This window comes from Eulemur rufifrons, chromosome 5 (assembly GCF_041146395.1).
Source record: "Eulemur rufifrons isolate Redbay chromosome 5, OSU_ERuf_1, whole genome shotgun sequence".
In the NCBI taxonomy this organism is placed as follows: Eukaryota; Metazoa; Chordata; class Mammalia; order Primates; family Lemuridae; genus Eulemur; species Eulemur rufifrons.
The window spans coordinates 21,625,381-21,638,486 of record NC_090987.1 but is presented as its reverse complement, the minus strand read 5'-3'; positions in this window follow the sequence as shown (position 1 = coordinate 21,638,486).

Sequence of the window (13,106 nt, the reverse complement as noted above, 5' to 3'; positions counted from 1 at the left end):
ACCACGAGCAGACTGCTGGGCGTTCCTACCTTCAGTGGGACCAGGGCTGGGTAGCCGTTTTCCCACTGCGCCATCATCTGGAACTGGTGTCGGAGGAAAGACACAGGAACCTGGTGTGCGAGGACTGGCAGCTCACACACAAACAGCACCTGGCCAAGTCTAGGTGTCCAGTGACCTGTGTTTGCTGGAAAGACAGTGCCACTGGTGGAGCACAGCACAATGAGAGGTGCTGATTGGCTGGTTTCCGCTGGGTTCATGCTTAACGTTTGGCTGCTTAGTCTATAATGGTTGTGCTAGGTGGCTCACTGCAGAGGTCAACTGTCCCCTGGACTTTCCTGCTATTAGAGAAGCTCGCTCCGGCATTTGCCAACCCCTGTCCTCCCGCCCTCCTCTGAGCCTGAGCAAGAACATGCAGGCAGTCACAGTCTTCTTACTCAGTCAGCTCTAGTTTCTACAGCCCCCCGCAGGCCCAGAGCAGTCCTCACGCAACCATCCACCCCTCATCCAAACAACTTCCATTGTGGGGTTGGGCTCAGGACCACGTCCTGGAGTCGGTGTAGGATGCTGACCACGTGGCTTCTTGGTTTCTGGATCTTTGGCTTTGGTTCCTTGTGTTGACTGACCCCTTGGCTGACCAGCTTGTGTCCTATATCTGGTTCTAGGTAGAAAGGAGGTCTCTAACCTCTGCTCCAAATCCTTGCTTTCAGATGTTTTCCTGCTTTGAACAATTGGCCAGGACTTTGACCCTCAGAGAAAACATTTGATGAGCTTTTTAGGAGTACGGCTCTTGGTTAAAAACCCATGTGTGGTGTTTCAGGCCTGGCCACAGGCGATGACAAAGGCTGTACCTGGCAGACCTCAAGGGAAAGCTGCCCTCCCCATACTTCATGGCCAGTGCATGGTGGTCTCAGCCTCAGAAGGAAGTCGCAAAGTTTGCAGCTAAGGGCCCAGGCCCCCTGGTCGGTCATGCTCTTTGCATATTTGCGTTCCTAGCCTGGGTGCCTTCATGCCCAGGTCCCTTTATCTGAGGCCTTGGGCAGAGGTTTTCTTCAGGTGCCTCGCTGAGATTCCCAATGGAGGGAGGAGGAGGAAGCTTCGAAAGACTTTTTCTCTCCTAGCCCTTCCCTCTCGCCCACCCCAGCCCCGGGGTCCATAAAACCGCCAGAGCCTTTCGTTTGGGGCTCTCTCAACAGTGACATAACACTCATATCTGCACCATCCTGTGGGGAAAAACAGGGCAGTTGTCACTTTCCCCAGTTTTAGATTGTCCTTATACCACCGCAGTAAGTGACTAAAGGCTTAACTTTTTCGGCTTGTTGCTCTCATCAGCCACCCAACACCTGACTGCTCAGCTCTCTCTCCCAGATGAGCAGCATTGGCTAGCTGGGGGCTTGGGACAGGCACTCCAGGAAATGGGGACAGCTAAGGGAGGTAAGAGGGGCAAGCGGCTCTGGGGCTCTTCCAGCCAGTCTGGAGCTCGAGGAGCCAAGTAACGAAGAGCTGTACGTGGGAGACGGGAAGGGGAGCTCAGAGTTGATGTGGGAGAAGGTGGGGTCCGCAGAGGTCTCTGGTCCTATTTATACGTCTTGCTGTAAAGATGAAAAAATAAGCCATTAAAAGTTCTGAGCCAGGCATTTAAAGTGGTACTGTTAAAAGAGTATTTGGGAGAAAAGATGTGGATTTTAGTCTCTGCAACTCGCTGTGTGGCTGTGGGCAGAATGTTACCTTTCTGATTTTCCATTTCCTCATCTGTGTAATGGAGCTTCGGAGTTGCTGGTGTGGACTATGGTGCTACATCACCAAGTTCTCAGACCAAGGAATCCTCTTGTCAAGGAGCATATTTCAGTGCAGTATTATGTGGATCAGACGTTGGGAAATGCCGGTGTGCTGTGTGACCCACCCAGCACGTGAGCACCTCAAGCGCAGGGCCTGGGTCTTGTCCATCTTTGCTCCCTCTTTGGCACCTAATGCGGTTCCCTGCAATGGCAAAATTAAAGTAGGGAGAAAATTGCTTCTATTTTCCTTGGGCATCTCAAATAAGGGTTATTTCAAAGGGTCTTGATCCATATATTAGAGTTCTTCAGAGAAACAAAACCAACAGGAGATACACACACACACACACACACACAGAGAGAGAGAGAGAGAGAGAGAAAGAGAGGGAGACAAAGAGAGAGAGATATTTAGGGAATTGGCTTATAAGATAGGGAAGGCTTGGTAAATCTAATATCTGTAGGGTAGACAGGCAGGCTAGTGACTCAGGGAAGAGTAGCAGTCCAAGTGCAAAGGCAGTCTGCTGGAAGAATTCCTTCTTGCTCAGAGGAAGTCAGTCTGGAAGTTTCTGGTGTGGTTTTTAGTAAATCTTGTAAGAGAAAGCAGATTCAGCTGGCACAGGACATTTCACTTTTCTTTTTTGCCCTGTTCCCTGTTCCCTCCGTTTGGCCTGGAACTTGGATCTGGTGCCCATAGGTGAAACAGTTAACTTGCACTCTTAGGAACCAAAGTCACATGCTAAGGAAGGTGAACTAGGAAGGTAGAAGGAGACTGTTCCTTGAGCACCACACCTGAGATGCCTACCCCTAGATTCTGTTGTATGAGAAAAAAATAACATTTTATTTGATGAAACACTCATTCAGGTTGTTTACTATATAACAAATCACCCCACAGCTTCATGGCTTAAAACAACAGTAGCAGTTATTTCGCTCATGAACCTGCAGTCTGGGTGGTGAGGACAGCCTATCTGCTCTACTTGGGGTCAGTGGGGGAAGTTGGATGGGTAGAAGCTTGGAGGTATCTGAAGGTTTGTTCATTTGCATTCTGGTGGTTGATGCTGATGGGTGGCTGAGGTCTAAGCTGGGCTTCAGCTAGAATTCCTGCATGTGGCTTCTCCTTGTGTCTTTGGCTTCCTCACAGCATGGTGGTTGGGTTCCAAAGTCAAACATTCCAGGAGAGGGAGATCCAGGACGAAGCCAGGTTATCTCATGATCTAGCCTTGGACATCATGCAGTCTTGCCTCCAATTGCAATCTATTCATTGAAACAGCCACAGAAATCAGTCTGATTGCAAGGAGGGGGCATAGACTTCTCCTCTGTTTAGGATAGAAACATGTGGAACCAGATATGTGGCTGTGGCCGTTCTTGTAAGTTACAAAATACAATCTGCCCCAGCACTCTTTTCAGGTTTCTGTTACGTGCAGCTGATCCCAACCCTAACTGACTGAGCAGAGATCGCTGCCATGCGTTCCATGAGACCGCTTCACCCTTCCCTACCTGTCTCTCGGCTGTCTTGTGAGGTCTATGGTGCTCAAATTATGACCAGAGGATTACTGATGGCTCTCTAAGGAAGAGCATATTGAGGTGGGAAATGCTTTCCAAATCCCAATCATTCAATGAGCATCTTAACATTTCATCTGATCACATATTGAAAATGATTTGTGACGGATAAAAAAGAAGTTGTGACTTCTAAAAGTGTTCAGTCTTGTTAGAGTATTAATAGTTTCACACAACACAATTAGCAAACAATTTGTAATGGTGAGTAACATGGTTCTAGAAGGGGTGAAGGAGACCAAGAAATACAGATGATGAAACAATGTAATAATCAGGGTGTCCTGAGGCGAACCAGGGACAGCCCCATGGAGTGCGTGGGATGGGGAAAGAAGGAGGCTTTTCAAGTAAGGGGCTCAACAGGAACCCAGCGTAGAAGTGAGAATGAACTGGGTGTGTTCACAAACACAGAGGCAACGGGGCTGCTCAGACTGTGAAATCTTACAGGGGAGAAGGGGGCAGGCTTGGAGGTAGAGAGGGTGCGTGGGAAGAGCAGGATTATAGATAAGGAATTTCTTGTAGCATCGATGGCAAAGGACCTTCTCTCTGGGTCCCTCTGAGGGATAAGAGAGGTTGGCTTGTCATCTCAAATCACGAGACGTGAACAAAGAATAGTTCTCTTCCTCCTAATGACAAGAACATACACACCTTATTTATTTATTCACATTCCACTTATGGAACACCTAGCATGCACGAGGTACTGAGGACATTAACATGAACATAAGATATCCCTGATCTGACCTCAAGGACCTTCCAGTCTATTGGGTCACACAACAGAAAATGGGCTGTCACTAATGATGTCGTAGTGTGGGACATGCAGGGGTGAGGCAGGTAAAGGTGGAGATGAAAGAACACAAGAGAAGCAGCCACTGCAGCCTGGGGCAGGGTGGGGGAGCCAAGGAAGGCATCCCAGAAAAGGGGATTTCTAAAGTTGTGCCGTGAGGGACTAGGTCACACCCTGACCTTTAGCTCCTTGGTAGATAATGAGTTGGCCAAAGAGTAGGCAGCATAGTGGAGTAGAGAGTCCTGCTAGACCGTGACTTGGGAAGCCTGGGACTTTAGTTGTATCTTTGTCTCTATGAGCTGTGTGACCTTAGAAAAATTACTTTCCCTCTCTGGGCCTCAAATACCCTCATTCATAAAATGATGAGGGTGGCCAATGACCTCTAAGTTCACTTCCTGCTCAAAAATTCTATTATTGTCAGAAGACAGTTCCTCTGCAAGGGAGTTATGCGGAGGTGCTTAAGGAATGCACATGTTTAGTTAATTTAGTAGCTCAGCTTCATATGTACAAATTATGGCTACCCCGAGAGAGACAGAGTTCTATTAAAAGCCTGGCATTCGTTTTGATCACGCTTAGAAATACTGCAGGAAATCATCAGCAATGCACATGAAAGCTCCGCTCACTCATACCCCAGACAGATGACAAAGTGATAAGCAGAGCTAATTCCCCAGGGCAATATTTCTTCCCAAAGCATAGATATGGGTGAATTATTGCCATTCTTAATTGCCTAATGATTTTTTTCCCCTTTCATGTAATCTTTTCGGGGGGTTGTATTTTTACCATCTTGCAAATTCATATTGGCAGAGTGATATACATTGTCGAATAAAACACAGTAGCCAATCCATCAAAAATCAGGCTGCAGTTGCCTTGAGATTTTGGAAAGAGTGTGTTAAAGGGGGAGGCGGGGAGGCGGGGAGGGAGGGTGCTCCAGTGACGTGGGCGATGGCTTCCTTGCTGTCGGGGCAGAGTTCTCATGGCGGACCCTGATATGGGCTGAGCATTCAAATCGACTCCAAACTATTTTCCTTCTAGGTTCAAGTTCTGGCTCTTTGGGTGTTAGCCTTATTAGCCACAGCTGTCTGGGGAACTCAGAGGCAATTAGGCCAGGGAGTGAGCCGTTTAGGGGATTGGTAATGGAATGTGGATTTTTTTCTCCCCAACTTAATTGTTTGCAACTGACCAGAAATCATTACCGGCTCGTGGCTGCTTGGTGGCATTTCTGAAATAAAGCAAAGACCCAGTGGAGTTCTTAATGTGTGATAGGAGCAGGTTCTGGGGAGAGACCTAATAGAGTGAGGGGTCCTTTAGCTCCTTTTGAGGAGGGTTTGCTGTAAGACTTGGTGATGTGGTACCCACAGGTCCTGGGTGGATGCTAAGTGGTTCTCAGCCTTCGCTGCCCATCGGTCTTGGCTGGGGACCTTTTCAACTCCCCTTCGCTCCACCCAACACTGATTAAATCCAAATCTCTGCAGGTGGGACCTGGGCATCCGTACTTTTACAGCTCCGCAAGTGTTTCCAATGTGGATCTAAGGTCGAGCTCCACGACAATAGGAAAGGGTCTTATTGTCTCTTATCTTGAAATTATCTTGAATTTCTTCATTGAGTCCAATGCAAGAGAAGGGAATAAGGAAGAGAAGTCAGGAAGGTGGAGATTCCCACAAGTAATTTTTCTCAGCATGTATTTGAGACCTACTGTGTGCTGGGCCTTGGACTAGGTGGCACTAGAGCTGCAGCTGGAACGAGACAGTCATGGAGCTCACAGTTTCCTGGGGGACACAAACAGCTGATCTCAGCAGCGTGGGTGCAGGGTCAGGGGGCACAGAGAGGCTCCCAGTTTTTCCTGAACAGAACCCAAAGCCAAAGGGCAAGGAAAGACAGAGAGAGTAGGAGGCAACGCGGATTGTTCTAGGCCAGCGCTGCCCAGTAAAATATAAGGGAGCTACATATGTCATTTAAAATTTTCTAGTAAACTAAAAAGAAACAAGTGAAATTAATTTTAATTGTATATTTTATGTAACCATTTATACCCAAAATATTATCATATCAACATGGACTCATTATAAAAATTATGAATGAGCTATTTTACATATTTTTGTACTAAGTCTTCAAAATCTGTCATGGAGTTTACACTCAGAGTGCATCTCAGTTTGGACTAGCTACATTTCAAGTGTTCGATAGCTAGTGGCTACTGATTTTCAGCGTCACACCGATCAGCACTGATTTGGGCAGAGGGAATAGTGTGTTTGCTATGGTGTATTGAGGAGCCTGGGAAATCCAGTACGACCAAGTACAGAGTGAGGGTCACGGCAGGTGTGCAAATTATTTTGGACTTGCTGAATAATTTGCTGGCCAAGGTGTAAAATGAAAATGCAGGGCTCCTTATTCAAAACCTATTAAGAAATTTAAGGTCATGGCAGCAGAGCATTAATCCAGGCTGAGAGCAGGACCGAGCATTGCCCAGGTTGCTGACACCTGAAGCCGGTGCTGGGTGTGGCAGGCACCGAGGGAACCCACCTACTGTGATCCCTCCTTCTCCTCCTTCCTTAGGGTAGAAGCCTCATTCTGAGCCATTATTCCTCTTCCCAAGTGCCTAGGGAGGACAACGCCTCCCCAGCCCCAGGGAATAAATGTTGATTGTCTTAAAGCCCATCTGGGTAATTTGATTACCTTTGCTTGCTATTGATTAGCGTGTCCATGTATTACAAAGGAAGCTTGCTAAGGCTTCTTGCAAAGATCACCCTCCCTGATGTGAAGACACTGGTGAAAAGGGCCTACCCTGCCAGATTTTGCCTGTGGTTATGTCAGGGTGTGAAGCTTGAGGCCAGTAGCCATCGTAGGACCAGAAGGGAAAACTGAGGAAAAGTTCAGAGTCGAGCCACTGAATGAACCAAGTGTGGAGCATCCTTGCAGCTAGACTCCTTGTTAGGTGTGTTAGTAAATGTCTTTATTTAAGCCACTTCTGTATGGGTAGCCAAAAACATCCTCACAGACACAGCGAGAGATGGGGACAGAACAAGGCAAACCAGCAAGGACCTTGGCAGGTTCACCCACCCCCAACTTCTTGTCTGGACATCAGATGAACTTGTTCCACTGCTGTTCTCAGAGTGGATTCAGGATTAGGCCCCACGTTCAAGGTGAAGAATGAACCTATGTGGGAGCTTTATGTTGCTTCTCTTGGAAGTGTTTGCTGCTTGTGTGGCTATGAGTGGCATCTCTACATGACTATGGCCATGCTTTTTTGCATCAGATTTTCAGCTCCTGAAAGGTTTGGGGCCCTGTGTCCTGCCTCAGAGAAACATTTACTGGGTACCAGCTCAGGACTGAATATATCCTATATAGGAGGCATAATATACATGTTCATGTTCTCTCTTCATTTGTTCACTGAGAAGGGAAATAGTGACACCACTCCCTGCCAACTACTTCATGTTGCATTGTGAGGTTCAAGTAAAATGATGGGTATTGAAACCATTCCCCACTCTTAAGACATACTCTCAATGAATAGTTACTATAAATCTATACACTCCCCACCATGCCTTGGAGAAGGTAAACATTCAGTTAGTTTCTGCTGAATGGATGAATCAATGCAAGTTATCTCATTCTTTCCTGTCTGTTGTGTTTTGAATGTTTTTGTCCACCCAAATTCATATGCTGGAACTTAATCACCAATGTGTTGGTACCTTTGGGAGGTGATCAGGTCATGAGGGTGGAGCCCTCATGAATGGGATTAGTGCCCTTGTAAAAGAGGCCGCAGAGAGCTGCCTGGCCCCTCCCACCATGTGAGCACACAGAAGGAAGGCACCATCTATGAACCAGAAAGTGAGCCCTCACCACATGCGGAAGCTGCCAGTGCCTTGATCTTGGACTTCCCAGCTTCTAAAACTATGAGGTACAGATTTCTGTTGTTTATAAGCTACCTAGTTTCCAGTATTTTGCTACAGCAGCCCCAAAGGACTAAGACATTCTCCAAGAGTCCATGGCACCTGGCAGAATTTTGGACATTGGAGGAATAAAAGGCACTTAATTTTCAATTGTCAGGATAAAAAAAAACTAAAAGCAAAACAAAACCAAACCCATGGTGGATGCCCTGGTGCAGTGTTCCTACATCACTCCCAGCTGAACGTTCCTCCCCCGCAACTCCATCTGTCTTAATTGCCAATCCTTGACCACGGGGCGGTGCTTTCTGAGCCTCCTAAACTCCCTTAAACCATTTGCTTTTGAACTCCTCCACTCATCAGCCTCTTGTCAGCCACCACCAGGAGGAACACGAAGGCCTTAATTGATCAGGCACGGCAGTAGCCTTGAGAACTTGATTCAGGTATTGACTGCTGGGGAGCCAGTTTCACTCTGGCCTGAACAGCGAGGAGTGGCTGAACATCAAAACTATTAACCTCTGGCCCGAGCAGTTGGCGAGGCAGCCCAGCAGCAGTAATTAGGAAGTCAATCGGAATCGCCTGTCTCACTTACACTGGCATGTCAATCAATAGCAGCAGTGACAGGTTCATTAGGCCCAGGCCATGCAAGCCCAGCCTGTAACAACCTCATAAAATACACCAACGACTCAGGGCAGAGAGAAATCTGCCCAAAGGACTAGAGTGGATGACAATATGTATTGATTAGGGCTCCAGCAATTTATGAAGTGCTACTTGTTGGCCAACCTTTCTGACTCAGTGCTAAATTTTCCCAAGTAGTTGCAAGATGAAACCAAACATTACCCTTTAAAAAAAAAATGAGAGAAAGCAAGCTGTTGTCTGACAGGGCATTTTTTACGTTAGTTACTCCTAGAAAATAATCTATCGGGGTAAAACTTCAATAGTTACTTAAGGCTGAGTGATACCTTTGTCTCTGTGACCATCAGACTTTGAAAGAAGACATCCATCTGCAGAAGAAAAAATATGATTTGACGTGTGATTAGGCAAGACTCTACCTTCGGAGAGACAGGGTGATTTAGACATTCATTTCTTCTTGGCGTTTTGAATGGCTTGGCTGGGTTGTTCTAGGGGGATGGCTGACACCTGGGTTTTCAGAGCTAATTTAAGAGCTCAATAGAAGGAGGGTGGAGAGGGGGTGAAAAGGACCCCTCTAGCCCCTTCCCCTTCCTCGTGGATGACACGGCTTGACCACATTTGTTGGAGACCTTGCCTCTAAGCCTGCTGAATAACAGGGCAGTTATTCTGAGCCTCGTCTGGGCTGTGTCCTTGCAAATAGCACAAGGAGGGGGTGACATGTTCACAGCTCAACCAGATTTACATGTCGCCTCACTCTCAGCCCTGCGAAACAGCCGGAGTCACGTGTACTGCCGGATGTCTCCTAATAGTGCTTCTGTGCTCCGTGGTCGCCGGCATGTGTATCTATGCCTGTGAATTCATGATCATGGTCTTATATTTGATAAGACTCCGAGAAACTCATGACATGCCCCAAAGCGAGTCCCCGTTTGGACCGGCCCCCCGAAGGCATGGCCCTGCCACCAGGAGTGTGCACAGTGAAACAGAGATCTGGCGGTCAGGGTCAGGTCAGAAGGGCTGAATTCAGTCCCTGTTTTGTCACAAATTAGCTGTCACCCTTGAGAAAGATCCCCTACCTCACTGAGTTTAGTTTCTTCATTTATAAGATGGGATAAAAATGTCACTGCTTCTCTTCAATATGGTTACTGCGAATCATGGATGAAATAATGGAATAGAAATATTTTTTGTAAGATACTAAGTGTAAAAGTAGGTTTATAGAGAGAACGGCAACTGTGTTCATCCCATCTGCCATGTAGGAGAGGTTCCAAATGGTTCTATAAGGAAGTAGAGATTTTCTCCCCTACTATCTTCAGGGCACGCCCAGATCAATCGATCCGCAAACACATGCGCTTTATAAGGTACCATGGTTGGTCTTCACCTGTCCCTTGCCTGGTGTCAGTTACAGGAACTCAATAACAACGGGCAAAGGGAAAGCACTGGTTTTCCCAGCCAAGTTCCAAGGCCCAGATATTTATGTAACACCAATTCCTTGAGCAGGATGTCCTTTTGTCCCATAGATGCCAGGAATCTGGCTTACTTGTCCTCAGCCCCCATTCCTACCCCACTGTGCACATCACTTAACTTGCTCCCTGGGGTTCCTTTTCTTTCAAGAAATGGTTGCCATTTTTGCCAGTTGCCATCCTTGCCTGCTCTTTAACAAACACAGAAATGGGAATTTAATTGCTAGTCACTGAGAAAACAAAACAAAACAACAAACAAAAAGCCTGAAAACAAAATAAATGGCAAAATTCAGACAGCACGTCCTAGCTGAAGTTGTCCCTCATTCCCTCATCTGTCTGGAGCTGAGCAGTGGGGTCAGGCCAGCCTTTTCACTGCCTGCTCCCTGACCCCTTCTCCCTGGGCCTGGGCCTTCTCTGGTTCTTGCCTTGCAGACCTGCCCTCTTAGTTCTGAGCCGGCTGGATGCTCAGATCAAGGGTAGTGGTAGGATTGGATGGGAAGAGCTCTAGGGCTGGGGGTGGCACTCAGTCCTTTCTGGACCCTGCTTTCTAAATGAATATTTGTACATGGCTAGCCTCTCTGACAGGGAAGGCACATCTAGTCCCCCGAGACTCTTCCCTGGAACCCATAACTATGAGCCCTGAAAAAGACACCCCCTGCCCCCTGCCCCAGACTAGCTGGTTTTGTTTGGTTGGTTGGTTTGGTTGTATTTAAAGCTTATCAACAAGATTGTTGTTAGGACTGGTTCTACCTGTAGGTGAAGCTGTGCTTCTTGGCCCTGTGGTCCTAAATTGATTTCTGGACCTGGTCTCACCAGGGACCAGGTGGTCTTTATGGGGGAGGGGAGTGTGCCATCTTCCGCAGGTCTGTCCACATGACATGGGGCTCGTGACAGGCTCTGACAGATAGCCACCTCTTCTCGTTTCAAAATCTCTCCCGAGTTCCTATTCCTGGTCTGAGAGGCCTCTTGTTTATAGCTCCTGGACAAGCAGAAAATAATTGACATATGTTGAGCCCAAATCCTCCCTGGTTAGGATTTATCAGCCACTGATGTCTCCGGGTTCATCTCTGTTTTATCATTTAGGGTGGGCTCTCTCTTTTCTTCCCAATCCCCCAAACAGAGGCAAGACTTCACAATCTGAAAACATGTAAGGCAATAAAAGGCAATTTTCACCGGGGAGAAGCAGCCTCAGTCGTGATCTGGAAGCCGACTTTTAACTTCGAACCCTTCCGTACCCTTGACCTCATCCCTTCCTCACAGCTGCGGTAGAGGCAGGGATGGTACCTGTTAGTCCAGGGGGAAAGGACAGTGGGAACTGACGCCCCCAGCAGGGCCACTATGTGAGCAGCAGAGGAAGGCCTGTGGGGACGCCAAAGAGGCCTGTTCTGATCTCCACCCCGGACGCTGTCACCATCTCCAATCGGCCTCAGCTTTGACCTCTGTGAAACGGAGCGATACCCTCCTTTTTAAATATCACAAAACTTCCAAAAATGTAAAACCCTGAAAAATATAGAAATATAAGGCTGAGCACTACCATTTAAATTCCCTTGCTGTTTGTATTTGTATGTCATAATAGCAACATTTTAAGCAAAAAAAAAAAAAATTGTTATTTTCTTATTCATCCGTGTATCCCAGTCCCCAGCACAAACCTGGGACACAAAAGCAAACCTGTTTTTATGAACGAGTCTTGATTTGTAAGGGAAAAGGAGAAAATAGGAGAGGAAATTTTTTTTTTTTTAAAGGTCATACTATGGAGAATCTCTCTGTCCTAGCTTCTTACAATGGCTTTGTTTGTCCTGTGGCTCAGGCACAGTCTGGGAAGTAAGAGGAGCCAGGCCTTGGGGGAGGCCCCCTCTCCCCTGCTGGAGCCACAGCCCTCAGCCCCCTCAGCCCCGTGTTTCTGCCAGCCCATTCCAACTTAGAGACGGGCATATCTGCAAGGTGCCAGAGGTGTGCATTTTGGGGGTCACAGAGGGACAGGAGTGGCCCTCTTATCCTCCGGGAGCCAAGCGTCCCTCCTGCCTGGCACCCTGAGTGTCTCTACCTCGCCAGCAGTCCCACGTATCGGCTCCGGCAGAGGCAGCTCGAGAGCCTGCAAGATGCTGGCTTTTCCACGCTGCTTTGCAGCAAGGCCTGCAGGAGCAATCCTTACTGTCCAAGACACAGCCACCAGCCAGTAACGCCTTTCCCTGCACCTGTGCCTGTTGCAGCCATTTTTATCATTTTGCCGCGCTCCATTGACCGATGGATTTTCTTTTCCAGCTTTGCACTTTTTTTTATTACTATTATTTTTATCTTCATCATTACCTCCATGCCTCTGATGGCATTTAGATATGAACCGCCTATGAACCTTCCAGCCCGACTGTGCCATGACAAAAATATCGTCGTTTCCATTCTGTGCCAAAGTATTATATAAAAACACATCAACGAGAAGGAAATTCAGGAAGCTGGGAGTAAAGATATATAGTCAGCAAAGTATATAACTTCTGGCATATTACTGCTTAATCCTAACATAATTATTCTCATCCTTTTATTTGATTAACTTCTAATGGTTCCTCTTGGTGTTAAAGGTCCCACTCTGATCATTTGATTTTAGTGTCTGCTATAATTACCGATAATGTTCTTTGCAAGACAATTTAATGATAACCGCATAATGGCCTATATGAAGAAAGCTGCAGGGTTTCAAAGCTTTTGAGTAATATAAAATACATTAGACTAACACAAGCTATCAACATGACAGGGAATGTTTGATTTACACTCGGGACTGTGTTATAGCGTCGTGGAATTTTTTTCTTTTCCTTTTTCTTTTTCTTTTTTTTTTTTTCTTTTTGCAGCCGTTTACAATAAATGACAAAACAGTTGGACAATCTGCAACTTGCTGATTGCAAAAAAAAAAAAAAAAAAAATGTATCGTGAAGTTTGGAATGGGGCAGAGGCAGCTGGGGGAATGGTGTCCCCGAGGCAGAGCTGGGACGAGAGCCCAGCCGTGGAGCTGGCTCTCTGGGGACAGTGACCAAATAGCCTTCCTCTGAGTGGGTCA